Source organism: Mustela erminea, chromosome 9 (genome assembly GCF_009829155.1).
Source record: "Mustela erminea isolate mMusErm1 chromosome 9, mMusErm1.Pri, whole genome shotgun sequence".
Lineage (NCBI taxonomy): Eukaryota > Metazoa > Chordata > Mammalia > Carnivora > Mustelidae > Mustela > Mustela erminea.
The window spans coordinates 44,757,251-44,773,931 of NC_045622.1; the positions used below are offsets into that span (position 1 = coordinate 44,757,251).

Here is a 16,681-nt window from a genome sequence, read left to right on the forward strand (position 1 = left end):
CTGTAAAGTGAGAGCAAAAATCTTACTCTAAAAGCCATTGTAAGGATTAAATATGGCCATTTGCTTAAAGCTCCAGATCATGCTTCTTCAAACTCCAGGTAACTGTAAAGAAGAGGATGTCTGCTTGCTGCAAGTATGATGATATGTGGAAAAACTAATGCATGCGGTTTGCTATTGTCAACCCTCATCACTGACTGGCATCCACATAGATCACTGAGATCCACAGTGGAAAATCTCGCTGAGATGAAACATGTTTTCCTAGACCTCCAGCCAGGCTAGTCTTTGTGTCTGAGACTTTTCCAGCCGACTGTGTTCATCTCTCTACATTAACAGATTCGAGTATACCTCAATGCAAACATTCTCTGATACCTTCCAGCTGAAAAGCACACAGGTTACACAACAGAAAGATTTAGCACATTAGGACAGAATAATATATTCAGTGGTATCATCTCAGAGGTGAAAGTTTTGTGAACAGTTTCATAAACGACACACTAAAATATGTCATTGTACCATCATGGTTCACAGAAATGTACCAGCTGAGAATAAGTGCTTTCGTTTCAGATGCAGAGTTGAATTTTAATATTATTTTCTATTTTAGAATTGGAATTTTTACCTTGACTATTGCACGAAAAGATAACATGCTAGTCAATGTTTCCTTTTGCAACAGTAGGTTACTATTTAACAGTGATTTTTACTATAAATATTTCATTTATAAGTTAAAACAAATGGTAGCCTTGATCTCTCATTTTCTTTCTGAGTCATATGGAAGAGATCAAATGTTAGTGTTTCCACCTACAGTACCCATCTGGTGCTGGGGGGAAAATGACCTCATCTTGTTCAATTACTTCAGTTACCTGGCTCTGAGGTTTTCAACTCTTCTGCCTAAAGTATAATTAGTTACGTAACTGCAGCTCATAGCAAAGGGCTTTAATAAAATATGAGCAAAAATGTGGGTCCATGAAGCACAAATGATTTATGCATAAACTCTATTAATATTCATTGTTTCATTTTCCAGAAAATTAGTAAGCATTGGCTTGCACTCTTATTAGATGCATTTTTGCAATGAGCTAATAACCTTACTTCAGAAAGTACTTCTACATTTGATAATGTCCCATAAGCAGTGGGAATTTTCATAAACATTTACAAGGATTTACAGTTCCTGACCATCTAGAGGATTTCTAACTCAGCAAAGGGTGAGAATCATAGAAAAAATTTTCACAAAGTAACATAATCTTTCAGGAAGTTTTTGCATAGACTATTCCTGACAGAGGGACATCTAATCTGTTTATCAGGAACTGGAACTATCTAGTCAGCACTGGCTCTATGAATGGCTTTACCTGGCCCTTAATTATAAAATAGGGAAAAGACAAGATCTCTACTCAGACAGATGGGAAGAAAGAAGCATACTCCAGCAGAACTTTAAAAAAATAATGAGCAACTTTAAAAGACTAGCAAGATCGTGCAGGTGATGAAGGCTCCAAAGATCTCTGCCCACAGTTCGACCTTTTCTGCATGTTTTTCCTTTCCCAGCACTGTTGGGGCTTTTAGTAACATAAGCCATGGAGGGAGGGCTGGCGAGGAAGCACGGAGGCTCTATTTGAAAAACTCAGCTCTTTTCAGAGCCCGCCCCATAACCACTTTCCATCAGAAAATGTTTCAAAATATATTCTCTGAATGCTTCTCAGTGAAAAGTAAAAAAATCTGTTTGGGTAAAATGGCTATATAATGTTATCTGTTTGGCTATATAATAGCCATCTTCTTCAAATGTACTGTTACCCCTTAATGCTTTACTCGACCCTGCAAAATTACCCAAAAAACAAAGAGTGCATTCTCAGGATCCTGGCTCAATATGTAGAAAGTTCCTAATGACTTTTCTCATGACTTTGTGGAGCCATGAATATCCAGAAGCCTCCTAATGATTCTTTTCAAATTTTGTGGAGGCTGGGAGGGATGCAGTTCTGCCCCGATACCTTTCTGGGCATTTGGAATGAATTCTGATATTTGTTAGCCAATGTTTTTATATAAATGTAGATTAAAGTGGAAGATATTTACTTAATAGCATTAGTAATGGCAAAAGTTCTGAATAAGATCCCCTCAGAGGTTGAGAGCAGAGGTTTAGTTAAAAGATCTCTATATGGGTGTTGGAAGTCTTGAGGTCTAGCTATTCCTTGCTCTGCCATGAACTAGCTATAAATACACAAATCTAATAAATAATAATAATGATGTCTACTCTCTCAATATAGTGTTAATTGCAGTATATATTTGAAAACATTTGTGGCATTCATCCTCATCAAAACACAACTCCTTTAATACTGAATAACAACTAATCACTTCAACAAACCATCTTTGGGTTTTCAAAAATATATTTTGGCCCATAGGCCAGCATCTCCCATAGATGCAAACTAGATGTTTAATAAATGTCTAATTTGAATGACCTACAAATAATGTGTACTCACTTTCTTTACCAATGGCACTATTTACTTGCTCATAATATTGTATATACCCTTAATTTAGAAAGTAAATCTTATTTAAGTAGGCTCTGCGCCCAGCATGGAGCCCAGTGTGGGGCTCAAACCCACAACCCTGAAGTCAAGATCCAAGCCAAGATCAAGAGTTGGATGCTCAACTGACTGAGCCACCCAGGGGCCCTGAAAGTAAATCACCTTTAAATTCAAATTCTCACTTATGGTAAAATATATTTTTAATACTTTTTTAATGTTTTAGAAATACTCTTTAGTATATCATAAAAAGCCCTGAGTTCATTTAAAGCCTTTTAGTAGTGAGACTATCACCTAAGAGTTAGCTTAAAACAAATTCATCCTTGTTTTTTTAATCAATTATGTATATACAGCACAAAACAGCTTTAAGCTGTAAAACACAGCCAGTCTGGAGATGTGTTAAACCACTATATATTCAAATTGAGGTATTTAAAAAATATCTGGATAGAGGTGGCTGGTTGGCTCAGTCTCTGGATTGTGAGTTCAAGCTCCATGTTGGGTATGGAGCCCACTTAAAAAAAAAAAAAGTAATAAAGTTAACTATTATTAATGTACCTGATATTTAAAAAAATAAATAAAAATCTGGATAAATGATGTTTTTGACTTTCACTTGCCTAACTGATGATTTATATTACATTACCACATATTTTCTTCACCAACACAAATCCTTTGGTCAGTGGCACGTTTCTGAACAGCAGTTCTCAAATTATGCTGGACTCTTACGTTAAAAATCAGTCTATCTTCTCCTCCAGAATTGTTCATGACATAGTTTGAAGAGCACTATATTATACTAACTTTTCTAGCAACCAGAACTACATTTCTACCCCCCAACTCCTGGTATCCTTCAAACTTAAAAATGCCACAAAAGAACAGAAACTTGGGCGCCTGGGTGGCTCAGTGGGTTAAGCCGCTGCCTTCGGCTCAGGTCATGATCTCAGGGTCCTGGGATCGAGTCCCGCATCAGGCTCTCTGCTCAGCAGGGAGCCTGCTTCCTCCTCTCTCTCTGCCTGCCTCTCTGCCTACTTGTGATCTCTCTCTGTCAAATAAATAAATAAAATCTTAAAAAAAAAAAAGAACAGAAACCTAATCATGAAAAAAATATTGTAAGGATAAGGGAAATACATGTAGTATTTTCATCCTCGGGTGGTGGAAGAGAACAAAAAGGCTTCTAGCTTCAAAGAACAGTGGTGAATATGAATCTACTGGAACCAGGTCTTGGGGTGGGGAGCGGGATTCAAGGAAATCCATGAACTGTTATCAGACACACAATGATAAATGCCCAATCTTATCACTTTCCTTCTCTGCCTTCACAGAAATATATATGTGTGTATATTTCTTTCTTCAGTGGGACATCTTTCCTCTCCCAGCCACTCCTCAACTCTCTCTTGCCAGCACAGAATTAATCATGGAGTCAGAAGGGGAGTGAAGAAGCAAGGTACTATACAAATCTAACAAATTAATCAAAGAAAGAAACTAAGTGTCCTCTTCAGAAGGATGTTTGCAGCCTCCAGCGCCAGGAGCGGAAGCCAGTCTGCGGACCGGGAGGGTGAGGAAGAGACCAGAAACGACACTCAGGGCACTCAGGGAGCACCCCGGCAGGAGGGCTCTGCGCGGGGCCCGAGAAGGATGCAGGCTGTGGGAGCCCTCACTCAAAGGACATTCACAGAACTGGGAGTGCGGTGAGAAGAGCACTAAGCAGATGGAGACTTGAGTCCCAGCTCCTCCACTAGTGAGTTTTATAACCTCGAACAAGCCGCTGAACCCCCTCTGACCCTGGGTTCTCTCCCATCTTTCCTGCCTCCCGTCAGGGTTACAAAGGAAGCTCAAACGCTTTGGGAATACTGTTGAGCCTCAAACTCCATACGAATGGAAGGATTCGTTTCCTGAGCATGTACGGTGTGCTAGAGGCTGTGAACGCACCGCGAGAGTTACAAACCTGAATTATATTTAGATCCTGCCCTCCAGGAACAGAAGATCTAGAAGAGAAATAAGCAACGCATCCGGGGGTGCTACTGCAAGGAGGAAAGAGAGAGCAGTATTTTGATCAGATCAAAAGATCTCCTTCCCTTTCGATCTCCTGCGCAGGGGCGGGCCCATGAGGACCCCTCCTGGCGGTTTCCAACGGTCCAGGAGCAAGGAGATCGCCAGGAGGACGCGACCCCGGGCCCCTGTGGGCTCGGAGCCAGCTCCGAGGGCTGGTGGGGGTGGGGCGGAGATGTCACGTCTTAAGTGTCAGACTGGAAGGAGTCAGGGGCCGAGCGAGGAGCCCTGCCAGTCTCCCTACCTCCCCTTGACGGCTTCCAGGTGCGGATGCACTGCAGTGGATTCCTAGTAGCGCGAGCAACCCGCCCGCGGACCAGGCCCACCCACACCGCGGCTGCACCAGCGCCTTCCGTTTCCAAGGCGATGCGCGCGCGAGGGCGTCCCCCTCCCGCCCCGCTGCGCAGACGCTACCCGCGGGCCAGGCGCGCCACCTGGTGGCCGCAAGGGGGAAGAGTCTGGGCGAAGGGCCCGCACCGCCCCTGGCGCCGCGGAGATGCAGCCCTCCCGCCTTCTTCCTGAGCGATTCTCACCGCCACGGCTCACCCTGCTGATTGCACAAAACGCCAGCCACCTCCCTGCCTCCCCCCAGTGGCAAACCCATAAGTAGTGAGTTGTGTGGAGACGTGACATCCGGCTCTGCGCTGTGACCGTGAGACACACTTGGATCTGCGCGTCTGTTTCTTCAGTTTAAAGTGAGACACAGAGGCTGCTCCGTCGGTTTCCAGAGGCTCGCAGCGGTGGGTGGGGAGGGGGAAGGGGTGTGTGCGCACGCGCGGGTCCTGCCCCACTCACCCTTCGGCCACCCAGGCTTCGCTTCTCTCTTCTCTGTTTTAAGAGTTCCTTTGGGTTTGACTCTAAACAGAACTGCAACCCCCTGGACTAAGTGTTTATATGATAACGTCCAGCTCTGAAAGACCCTTGATCCTAGTTTGCTTCTCGCTTTATTTTTTGCTCCTAAACCTCAAGAAAACCAACACAGATTTTGATTCCATCTTTCCCCTTCTTTCTACTTTTTGCAGCTCCGTCCTAATTCGAGGGGAAAATATATCACAAGCCTACGACCTTGGAAGTTTCCCTTTTTTCTCCTGCATCTCCCCCTCATTCTCTGCCTCAAGATAGTTTCTTGCATCCTGGCAGCACCTACTTAGGCTAGTAACCCCCGAGTCAAATCGTTCTCTCTCTGTCGGGGAACGGAAGTGAGGCCCTCGCGTGAACAGCCACTCTTCGTAAGTCGCCTGTTTGGCATTCTTGAGTTTGATTAACAAAGAATAGATTATCAGGTCGCCTGGGTGGCTCAGTGGGTTAAGCACCTGCCTTTGGCTCAGGTCATGATCCCAGGGTTCTGGGATGGAGCCCCATGCTGGGCTCCTCCTCTGGGAGTCTTCTCCTTCTCCCTCTGTCGCTCCACTGCTTGTGCTCTGTGTGTGTGTGTGTGTGTCTTGCAAATAAATAAATAAAATATTCTTAAAATTTAAAACATTAAATATTAAAAATACATTATCATGTTTTCTAATTAGATCTGTGTTATATTAATAAACAAATTGAGAACTTTTAAAAATATATGTATTTTTTAATTTTTAATTTTTTATAAACATATATTTTTATCCCCAGGGGTACAGGTCTGTGAATCGCCAGGTTTACACACTTCACAGCACTCACCAAAGCACATACCCTCCCCAATGTCCATAACCCCACCCCCCTTTCTCCCAACCCCCCTCCCCCAGCAACCCTCAGTTTGTTTTGTGAGATTAAGAGTCACTTATGGTTTGTCTCCCTCCCAATCCCATCTTGTTTCATTGATTCTTCTCCTACCCACTTAAGCGCCCATGTTGCATCACCACTTCCTCATATCAGGGAGATCATATGATAATTGTCTTTCTCTGCTTGACTTATTTCGCTAAGCAACAAATTGAGAACTTCTTAAAAGAAAGGAATGGAAACCATTAATACATATATTAGCTTTTGCTTGAGGGAGTTTTTCTCATCAGTAAAAAGCCATCCAAAAAAAAAAAAAAAACCAGTTTGAGATAATTTATGTGTTCTACCTCATTTGAAACTTCCTTTATTCCATCAGTGTTATGTATTTGTTAAATCCCTACAGTTTGCTGTGATCCACACATCTGATAACGGATTTTTAGGTACTTTAGTCTTTCCTGGAATAACAACACTGGGATTGTGGGGTAAAATTATTAAATAGACTACAGATGCAGGAGGGGGAAAAAAGCTACCAACAAAAATTTTTAAGTGTGGGGATTATTTCTGTTAAATGGAAAAACAATTTTGTGATTATTCAGCACTTTGAAATCATTCCCAAATCATTTCCTATAAATCTTAGACCTGCTTCTCTTATGAGGGCCTGGGCCCTGGGTCAAAAATGTACTTTTACCCTATCATTTATCTCCCGTGCAGTTTTTCTTAAGGTATTTGCCAGTTGGTGGTTAAACAGTGAAGCCAGATAAGCATTTGCCAGGTTTCCGTATTTGATTTTGATTTTCTGTTAGCCTTACCATGTTGAGTGATGTAGAAATACAGGCAGGAGAGGGGCGCCTGGGTGGCTCAGTCAGTTAAGATTCTGACTCTTGATTTTGTCTTGGGTCATGATCTCAGGGTCATGAGATCCAGCCCAGCCCAGGCTCCACTCTGGGCGCAGAACCTACTTAAGATTTCTCTCTTCCTCTCCCTTTGCCCATCCCTGCTACCCCCCTCTCCCATGCCCAAGAAATGGAGATAAAAGAATTTCTGTGGGGCACCTGGGTGGCTCAGTGGGTTAAAGCCTCTGCCTTCGGCTCAGGTCATGATCTCAGGGTCCTGGGATCGAGCCCCACATCGGGCTCTCTGCTCAGTAGGGAGCCTGCTTCCCCCTCTCTCTCTGTCTGCCTCTCTGCCTACTTGTGATCTCTGTCTGTCAAATAAATGAATAAAATTAAAAAAAAAATTTCTGTGGTAGGAAAAGCTAAATATAATTGTCTGATTTGGCAAAATGCCAAATAACCTGTTTGGAATGCACACTCAACATTTTATACTCTTTTCAAACTTTTCAACCTGTTTTTCGTTGAGGATCACTATTTCTGCAGATAGACCCTAAAGCAGTCAACTAAACATAATAATATTAAATGTCAATAATTTTTAGAGACCTGAGCTACTGATTAACCTGTTGACTTCACCAACCACTTCAAATTCTAGTAAATCAGAAAGTTTACTGACAAACCAAGTTGTTTTGAGGAACAGAAAAGCCCTGCTATGACTTCTTATCCAAAAACTTTGTTCTTGACCAATAGGAAACAGTTAAATAGGTGTTTTGGGGGAGAATAAAGGCATGAAGTAAAATATTCTCTTGAGAGGGACAGTTTACATTACCTCTAAGCACACGCTCTAATATCCATTGGCATGTTTCAATATTATAAAATGGGATTGTTTCCCACTTTATTTTTAAGGGCTACAACTTTTTCTTTTAGGCTGGAGACATGGCTCTGCTGTCTAACCCATCTCTCCATCTCTCCATCTCTTGAAACCAAGTTTAACTTGAATGACCAGAACTCTGGCAAAAAGAAATCACATCACTTTTCCCCCCACATATCTCCTCCTCCTCCTCCTAACTAATTTTTGAAATTACTTTTATGATCTCTTTGTTCTCCCTGAGGGAGAGGAGCCCAGAATGGTAACTGGAGCCAGAGTGTCATCTCCCAGAAGCCTGAGTCAGCGCATAAGGACTGTGCCTGAGGGCGTTAGTGTCTGACATCATGGGAGCAGTTCCACGCCAGGAGTTGCTACATGCTTTTGTCAGTTTTAAAATATGACTACATAAGAGAAACATACAGATCAATAGAACATGACAAAAACATCCAGACATAGATATGTGAAAACATAATACTTATATATTTATGTATATTTGACTGTCATATTTTATTTTATATGTATATACACACAAACATATATAGAGGATTTCTTCAGACAGAAGTGCCAAGATAAATAAATGAGGAAAGGATACTATTTTCAATCAATGCTACTGTAACTATTGCATATGCCTTGTAAAAATGAACCTTGACCTGATTATACACCTATAAAAAATTGACTCAAAGTTAATCATAAATCTGAACATAAAAGCTAAAACTATAAAACTTCTAGAGTAAAACATAAGGGAAAATCATCATGATCTTGGGTAGGCAAAGATTTTTTTTTATAGGACACCAAGAGCATGAATTTTTTTAAAAAGAAAATAATAGTTTGAACTTCATAAAAATCAAAAACTTCTGCTCTTTAGTTAGTTTTAAGAAGATAAGACGTGGGACGCCCTGGGTGGCTCTGTTGGTTGGACGACTGCCTTCGGCTCAGGTCATGATCCTGGAGTCCCGGGATCAAGTCCCGCATCGGGCTCCCAGCTGCATGGGGAGTCTGCTTCTCCCTCTGACCTTCTCCTCGCTCATGCTTTCTCTCACTGTCTCTCTCTCTCAAATAGATAAATAAAATCTTCAAGAAAAAATTTTAAAAAAAGAAGATAAAAGGCAAGTCATAGTCAGGGGGAAAATATTTCAATATTTTAATTAGTATCCATAATTTATAAACAAATAAAGCTCAATCATGAGAAAATAAAACAACCAATTACAAATGCCCAAAGATTTAATAGACACTCCACAAAAGAAGACATATTAGTGGCCAATTGGTACATGAAAATACGCTCAACAACATTAGTCATCAGGGAAATGCAAATTAAGGCCCCAAGGAGTACCACTACACACCCATTAGAGGGGCTAAGCTTAAAAAGACTGACAATACCGTGTATTAGCAAGAGTGGGGAGCAATGAGGACTTTCCTATATTGTTGCTGGGAAAGTAAGATGGCACAACCATTTTGGAAAACGATTGAGTGGTCTATTATAAAGTTAAACATATATCTCTGTATCACCAACTCAGCAACCCAACTCCTAGATATTTGGTTCAAGAGAGGTGAAAATGACTGTTCATAGACCTTTATCATAATAATCTAAACCTGGAAACACCCAGATGTCCATCAACAGCTGCCTGCTATAGCCATACAGTAACAACTATTTAGCAATAAAAAAGAAATGAACTATTGATACATGGAACAAACAACATGACGGGTCTCAAAAGAATTTAGCTAACTGAAAAAGCTAAATGTCAAAAGCTATATACTGTATCATATAAAATTCTAGAGAGCCCGAAAGCAGATTAGTGGTTGCTAAGCACTGAGAGGGAAAGGTGAGGGGCCTGACTGCAAGGAGGCAGAGGAACTTTGCGAGGAAGGAAATGCTCTGTAACTTCGTGGCGGTAGTGGTTTTTAGGGTACAGGCATTTGTTAAAACTTGCCAAAGTACATACTTAAATGGGTGCATTTTATTGCATGCAAATATAACTTAATAATTAGTTGAGTTTTTTAAAAAAATAACTATAAACTCTCTGATACCCCTCCCATCAAGAGGTGGGGTCTCTCTTTCCTCCTCTTGCGTCTAGGTGGTCTTATGATTCTTTTAACCAGAGAGTAGAACAGAAATGACTGTATGTTGTTTCCAAGGCTAGGTCATTAAAAAGTCATGCAACTTCTTCTGGGTTTTTTGGGATACTTGTTCTGAGGGAAGCCAGCTTCCATGTAAAAAGTCCATCTGCTTTGAGATAGCCATGCCGGAGAGTCCAAATGTAGGCCCTATGGTCATCTGTTCCAGCTAAGTCTACCTTCTACCTCAAAAAGTTGCCTGCCATGTGAGTGAATCTATCTTGGATCTGCCCAACAAAACCCACCCATCAGCTGAGTACTGTTGAGTTGTGTCACAGTTGATACCACAAGGAAAAAGAGATTGTCAATTACTACCCTGCAGAATCTGGGATATGGTTGTTTAAAGCCACCAAGTTTTGATAGTGTGTTAGTTATCCATTACTACATAACCAAATCACTCCAAAATTTAGTGATTCAGACAATAGCAATCACTTACTGTCTCACAGAATCTATGGATCAGGAAGTTTGGGAGCAAGTTGATTGGGAAGTTCTAACTTGGGGTATCTCCTGAGGTCAGATGTTCGGCAGATTCTCTCTCTGCCTGAAGGAGCTTTCAGTATAGGGGGAGTGAGGAGCAGACAAGTTAGTAGGCAGTCACAACACAGTTGGATAACCCGGAGAATAGGGGTAAAAACCACTGGGAAGGGAAAACCTAACCCAATCTTGAGGGTCAGGTAAAGATTCCTAGAGGAATTGAGGTCTGAACTGCAACTTGAGTAGGCATTAGTTTGAAGCGTTGAAAGGGGCTGGAACAGAGGGATAGGCATGGACAAAGGCCTACAGGTAAAAATGAAAATGATGAGTTTCTTGCGGAGCTGAAAGAAATTTACTAATGTTCAGAGAACTGGGTCGCAGAGAGAGGAGAGGAGGAAACCAGTAGGCTAGAGAGAAACGAGCAGAAACAGATCATGATGGGTCTTCTGAATCATCTTTCATGACAAAAGTTCACTCTGGCTACAGTACAGAGGTGTTGGGAGAGGTCCAGATGGGGACAGGGTCCAGAATGAACTCCACTGGTCACACTTTCCATCTTCTTCTGCCTAAGGGCTTCTCACATAGGTTTAGTTTCTGTCCAGGAAACATGTCACCGCCTCTGCCTTTTGCAAGATTGCAATGGTTGGCAAAATGAATGACCTCATCTCCCTGGCTCAAGTTATCAGCTTGCCCAATCTCTGGAACTTTCTATGACTCAGGTGAGATGTCCACCCCCACACCAGGAAGTAGTCTGTGAAACTCTGCAACAAACATATTAAAGAACTCTCCAACAAACATATTAAAGAATTAGAACATAGGGAGCGACACTACCTCCCATCTGGAGAATGACGCAGTAGAGATTCCTACTTCCATCTTTTAAGAACTGTGTTTGTATAATTGTTTTCTGATTGAGTTTTTTTTTTTTTTTTTTTGACTGTGGTAAGAACATAACATGTGATCTACCCTCTCACAGAGTAAGTGTATATTGTTGTTAACTATAGGCACTGGATTTAATAGTAGAGCTCTACACCATTTATTTATTTATTTTATTTGTTTTGAACATATAATGATCTCTACAATTTATGCATCTGATGTAACTGAAACTTTGTACCTGTTCAGCAGCAACTCCTCATTCTCCCTCCCCAAGTCCCTGGCAACCACCAATCTACCTTCTGCTTCTATGAGTTTGACTGTTTTAGACACCTCGTATACCTGGAATTATGCAGAATTTGTCCTTTTATGACTGGCTTATTTCTCTTATATAATGTCCTCCAGCCTCACCTGTATGGTGGCAAATGGCAGGATTTTCTTCTTTTTCTAAAACTAAATAATATCCACTGTATGAATATACCATGTTTTCTTTATCCATTTATCCATCAATGGACCTTATGGTTGCTTCAATATCGCGGTTATTATAAATAATGCAGCAGTGAATGTGGGAGTGTAGATATCTCTTTGAGGTCCTGATTTCCATTCTTTTGGATTAAATACTCCAAAATGGGACTGCTGGATCATATGGCAGTCCTGTTTTTTAAAAATCTTTTGAAAAGCCTTAATACTGTTTTCCAAAATGTTTGTACACAATTCAACAGCTTTGTCATCTATCAGAAATAAGGATTTAGAATAGACCATGAGGAAATGTGCCATATAAAAAGAACACCAGAAAAGACTTTAATATAGATAGTATATGTTCAAAACCTTAATAATAATTTTCTTCAAGTTCTTGAAACTTTTGACTTAACAGACTGGATTGGAAAGGAAATACTATGTACCTAGAATAGAAAATATATAACATTGAATAATGTCAGTGTTAATCTTTCCAAGTAAATGTATAAATTTAATGAACATTTGCCAAAAAATAACTCTTTGCAGAAGGAAAAATAAGCAAGGCATTTTCAGGACTGTGTATCAGTATTAACTAATCAAAGATGATGTGCTATATTTTTAAATAAAAAGAAATAAGGATGTTTTGGGTGTTGAGGAAATACTAAATATTTTACTTTTTATTCATCACATTAGCTGAGAAAAGGTTAGCAAAAGACCACCTTCTATAATCCCATTTAAATGATATGTTCAGAAAAAGCAAATCTACAGAGACAGAAATTGAGAGAAAACTTCCATTGGGACTATATCACAAAAAGATCATCAGGAGGGGTCCACTTGGAAAGAGAGTTGTCCAAATGAGGGACTTTGGGAATTGCTCATTGTGGAGTCCGGTGAGACTAAGACACACAGGATATGGTCTGTGCTTTGAGGATGCTTAGTTAACCAAAATTTGGACTTCTTTGAAGCAGCTGACCAGCTGTGAACTTGGATACATGACTTCTCCTTTCTGTACCTCAATTTCCTCATCTGTAAATGGAGGCAATATTGCATACCTCTTGGAGCTCTTCTGAAGAATAAACACTTGGTTCAATCCCTGGCAAAGAGTAGGTTCTCGGTAAATATTAATTCTCCTTCACACTCCTTCTAAAATATTATTTTGAGAGTAGGAAAATGTGGACCTCTTCTGGTCACATTTCCCATGTGGCTGGAGAAGGCTTTCTGGACTCAGTATCTGTATCTGGTGGGACCCAAGTATGTGTCTCTGACCTAGGTTCAAACCTATATACTCAGCATCAATTAGATGTCTCACAGGCACATCAGGCCCACAACTCATTCTCTCCCACCCCTCCAGCTTCCTGATCCTCAAGGCTATGATCCATACTCAGTAAATAGCACCAACATCCACCTACCTGTTAAAGTCCAAAGACTGGGATTGTTCTTGACTCTCTCTTTTTCCTCAAATCCCAGACGTAATCAGTTGTCAAGTTCTGTCAGTCTATCTAGAGGTTTGGTACATAAAACCCATTCATTAATTTTCATCCAAAAATATTTGTTGAGCAGTGACTACAGGCAAGACATGCACCAAGTCTGTCTCTGTCTTTACTGCCTCCTCCTTAGCACAGATCAGTCTTCTCCTGATGTGACTGAAGAAATAGCTTCCCAGTAGTTGCCCTGAATCAGCATTTGACTTCTTTGAATCCTTTCTCCACATGGACTCATTCCTTTGCTTAAGACCTTAAGCGCTTTTCCACCGAGCCCTTAGGAAAGAGCTCCTGACAGAGCTGGTAAGGCTAACATCCAGACCCTCCGGATACAAGTCAGGTCCCTGTTATGGGCTCCAGTCATTGGCGGGGTTCCCTGAGATTGGGATTTGAGTACAAGTGGTTTATTTGGGAGGTAGTCTCAGAAAGCTGTGGTAGGAAGATGGAGGCATGAGGAGGGAAGAAAAAGAAACCCATTGGGAGTGCCCTAGTGAATGGGCTACTGGGAGATGCTACTGGGAGATACCTAACACGTTTAGTCTCACTGGGGAACTCTGGAAGACAGTATATTCCATAGCCTGATTTGTGTTTCCCCAAAATTCATATGTTGAAGCCTAACCCTCAATATGACTTGGAGTTGGGGATAATGAGTAGGTCACTAAAAGTTAAGGAGGCCCTATAATGAGATCATAAGGGTGGGGCCTTGATACCGTAGGGTTCGTGTATTTATAAGAATTCTTTCTTTCTCTCTCTGAGTGAGCACATATAGAAGAGTCATGTGGTGGCCGCCCACAAGCCAGGAACAGAGGCTTCATGAGAAACTACCATACTGGCATCCTGATCTCAGCCATCCAACCTCCGGAACTGTGAGAAAATACATTTCTGTTGTTTAAGTCACTCAGTGGATGGCATTTTGCTATGGCAGCGCAGGATAAGATGGCAGAGAACACCCCCCAGAGCTGTCCCACCCACAAGGTGAGGAAGCTGGGTGTTTAACTCTCCCTTCTCCCCACCTTTGGTTGAGCACTGTTCCTGAGGGCGTTGCTGATTCCTTAGCACTGTTGGCCTGCACCATGCGGGGGTTGAACATGCTCCTGCCCGCTGTGGGCCAGAGAAGTCTGACAGAGACTCAGCCTGACGGTCTCCTGCAGGAAGAAGCCTTCGGCTTGCCTGGTGAGCACTGAGGGGATGTCAGCAGGGCGGTGGTGTCCACCACAGCTCCCTCTTTACCTTCCTTCTGTAGCTTTGCTTACTTTCGTAATGACTCATTCAGCTGACGTATTAGCTCTGTAAGGTTATAGACAATATCTCTGCTTCACCAATAAGCCGCCAATGCCCAGCACAGAGCCTGACGTGTGAGAGGTGCTCAAGAGATATTTAATGAATGTTTGGATAAAGGAATAAGTGGTGATTCTTTTCAGAAAGTAACCCAGGTATGTCATGCTCTGTATTGGAGAAATAAGTGACATGTGTAGCATAAAACCTCTAAGTTATAACAACACCTAAATCTCCACATTCACAGAAATCACTGAGATTTCTTTACAGTAGGTGATTAAAAGCCTTACTAGGCATTCTAAATAAAGCGTAAGGTGTAAATTTATCCGTTTGCAACAAGTACAGTCCTAACACCAGGTTTCTAGACCCAGGCCATTCCACATGCTGTGCTGGGGTCGGGAAAGGTGAAACAGACCCAGCCCAGCCTGGGCGACAGCAGGCCCCGTGACTGTCTGGAGATGGCTCCCGGCTGCCCCCAGTAGGAAGCAAACAGGTGGAGCCTGTGAAGATGAAGGTGGCATCAGGGAACTCAGACCTTATCTTGTGAGCCCTGGGGAGCTGTGGAAGGTTTACCAGCACTAATGCAAGACTTCAGAACGGTTAATTAACAGGCATATTTAGGTGGGAATGGACCGGGGAGAGACTGGAGGCTGGGAGACCAGGTGGGAAGGAGAAGCCCTGAGACAACATGGCTGACAGAACCTGTGGGCTGTGTGACACTTTTCTCTCAGTGGTCAGTGGCCTGGGTGGAGACAGAGGAATCGCTGCCGGGAATGAATCAAAGTATAAACAGTACGCAAATGTAGTTTAGGTTTTAATCTAACTCCCTTATAAGCTCTCTTCTGTTACCTTATCTTTGAAGTTATTTTCTAAGGCACCAAAGGGATATTTGTTAAAAAAATTAAAAAAAGGTCAGAAGCCATCACAAATATCCCTGTAAGTTATCAAGAATGCAAGTTCTCACAGCTGTGTAACTTGAAGAGGGAGGTTAAAGGGCATTAAGTTTTGTGCGTTCGTGGGATGATGCTTGAATGTTGTGTGCATACAGCAAACGGCTTTCTCTGAAACGAGGAAAGTGTGTGTTTCCCTTAAGTCTTTGCTTAAGTTTAAAATACTCCTTTTCACATGTTCTGTGTCTTGACGGTAGTGGTGATTACATGATGATATTCATTTATCAAAACTTCTCAAACCCTGCATTTAAAACTGGTTACTTTAATACCTCAAGAAAACTGATTTTAAAAAATTGAATAAAGGTCCAATCTATCCAGAGAGGAATCCAGACAAATAAGAATGCCTATGTGTAATTGCACTTAGAGAAAACTGTCAAAAATGCAAACTAATCCATAGTGACAAAGCAGACCAGTGGTTGCTTCATTGAGGGTAGGGTTCTGTGGAGCTCATAGTGCTATGTATACACACATACGTGCACCATGAGGTCGAGAGACTTCCAGTTAGATACAGCTGAGTTTATCTCCTCCTACGGAAACATCACTAAATAGGGAGAGAGGGGGTGGTGTAGGGTTGTAGGGACTTTAAGTCTACAAAGACTGAGAAAATTGGAAGGGAGGTGTGAACAAATGAGAAATTTTCAGGAAAAATTTTTGAAAGGTCGAAAATGAGTGGAGGAGCAAAAGATGAGCTCCAGCAGGGGTGGCTGCTACTGAGAGTCCCCAGAGGATGCAGGACTTGGGGTGATACTGGGTACACAGAAGGTAAGTGAGGTGCAGGAATTAGTTGAAGTTTTTATGTAGATATTCAAGCCAAAGGTTTTCTTCCCCATTCTTTGAAGTCTTTGGAGCTACCTTCCACAGGCAGCCAGAGACATATGCAGATGAGGTGGGGTCGGGCTCCTGGTAGGAGACTGAAACATGCTGATATAAACAGTGGGATCCCCAGACTTCTTTCTTAGATTTCCTCCTACCAAGACCCTTCTCCAGGCGTATGTCCCCTGGCAGGAGACCGGAGGCTGCTTCCCTAGAGACAAAACACCTCCACATACTGACATTTGAAGGATCTGGTGGGGGAAAGCACTAAAGGAAATTCCAGCTGACAGCTGTACCATAAGCCTAGAACATA

At 41.9% G+C, this 16,681-nt stretch overlaps 1 protein-coding gene across 4 annotated transcripts in view; it reads right to left on the reverse strand.

Moving 5' to 3' along the window:
- The window catches only part of CCDC83 (coiled-coil domain containing 83), a 57,140-nt gene extending 52,220 nt beyond the window's left edge, over positions 1 to 4,920 (reverse strand). For 2 of the 4 annotated variants that reach the window (XM_032357476.1, XM_032357474.1), the window contains exon 1: positions 4,783 to 4,919. The gene's annotated coding sequence lies outside the window, so the exon portion shown is untranslated. Of the gene's footprint in view, positions 1 to 4,434; positions 4,748 to 4,782 lie in introns of those variants that run through there. The other 2 variants (XM_032357477.1, XM_032357475.1) reach the window with 2 other exon arrangements.
- Positions 4,921 to 16,681: the final 11,761 nt, after the last annotated feature.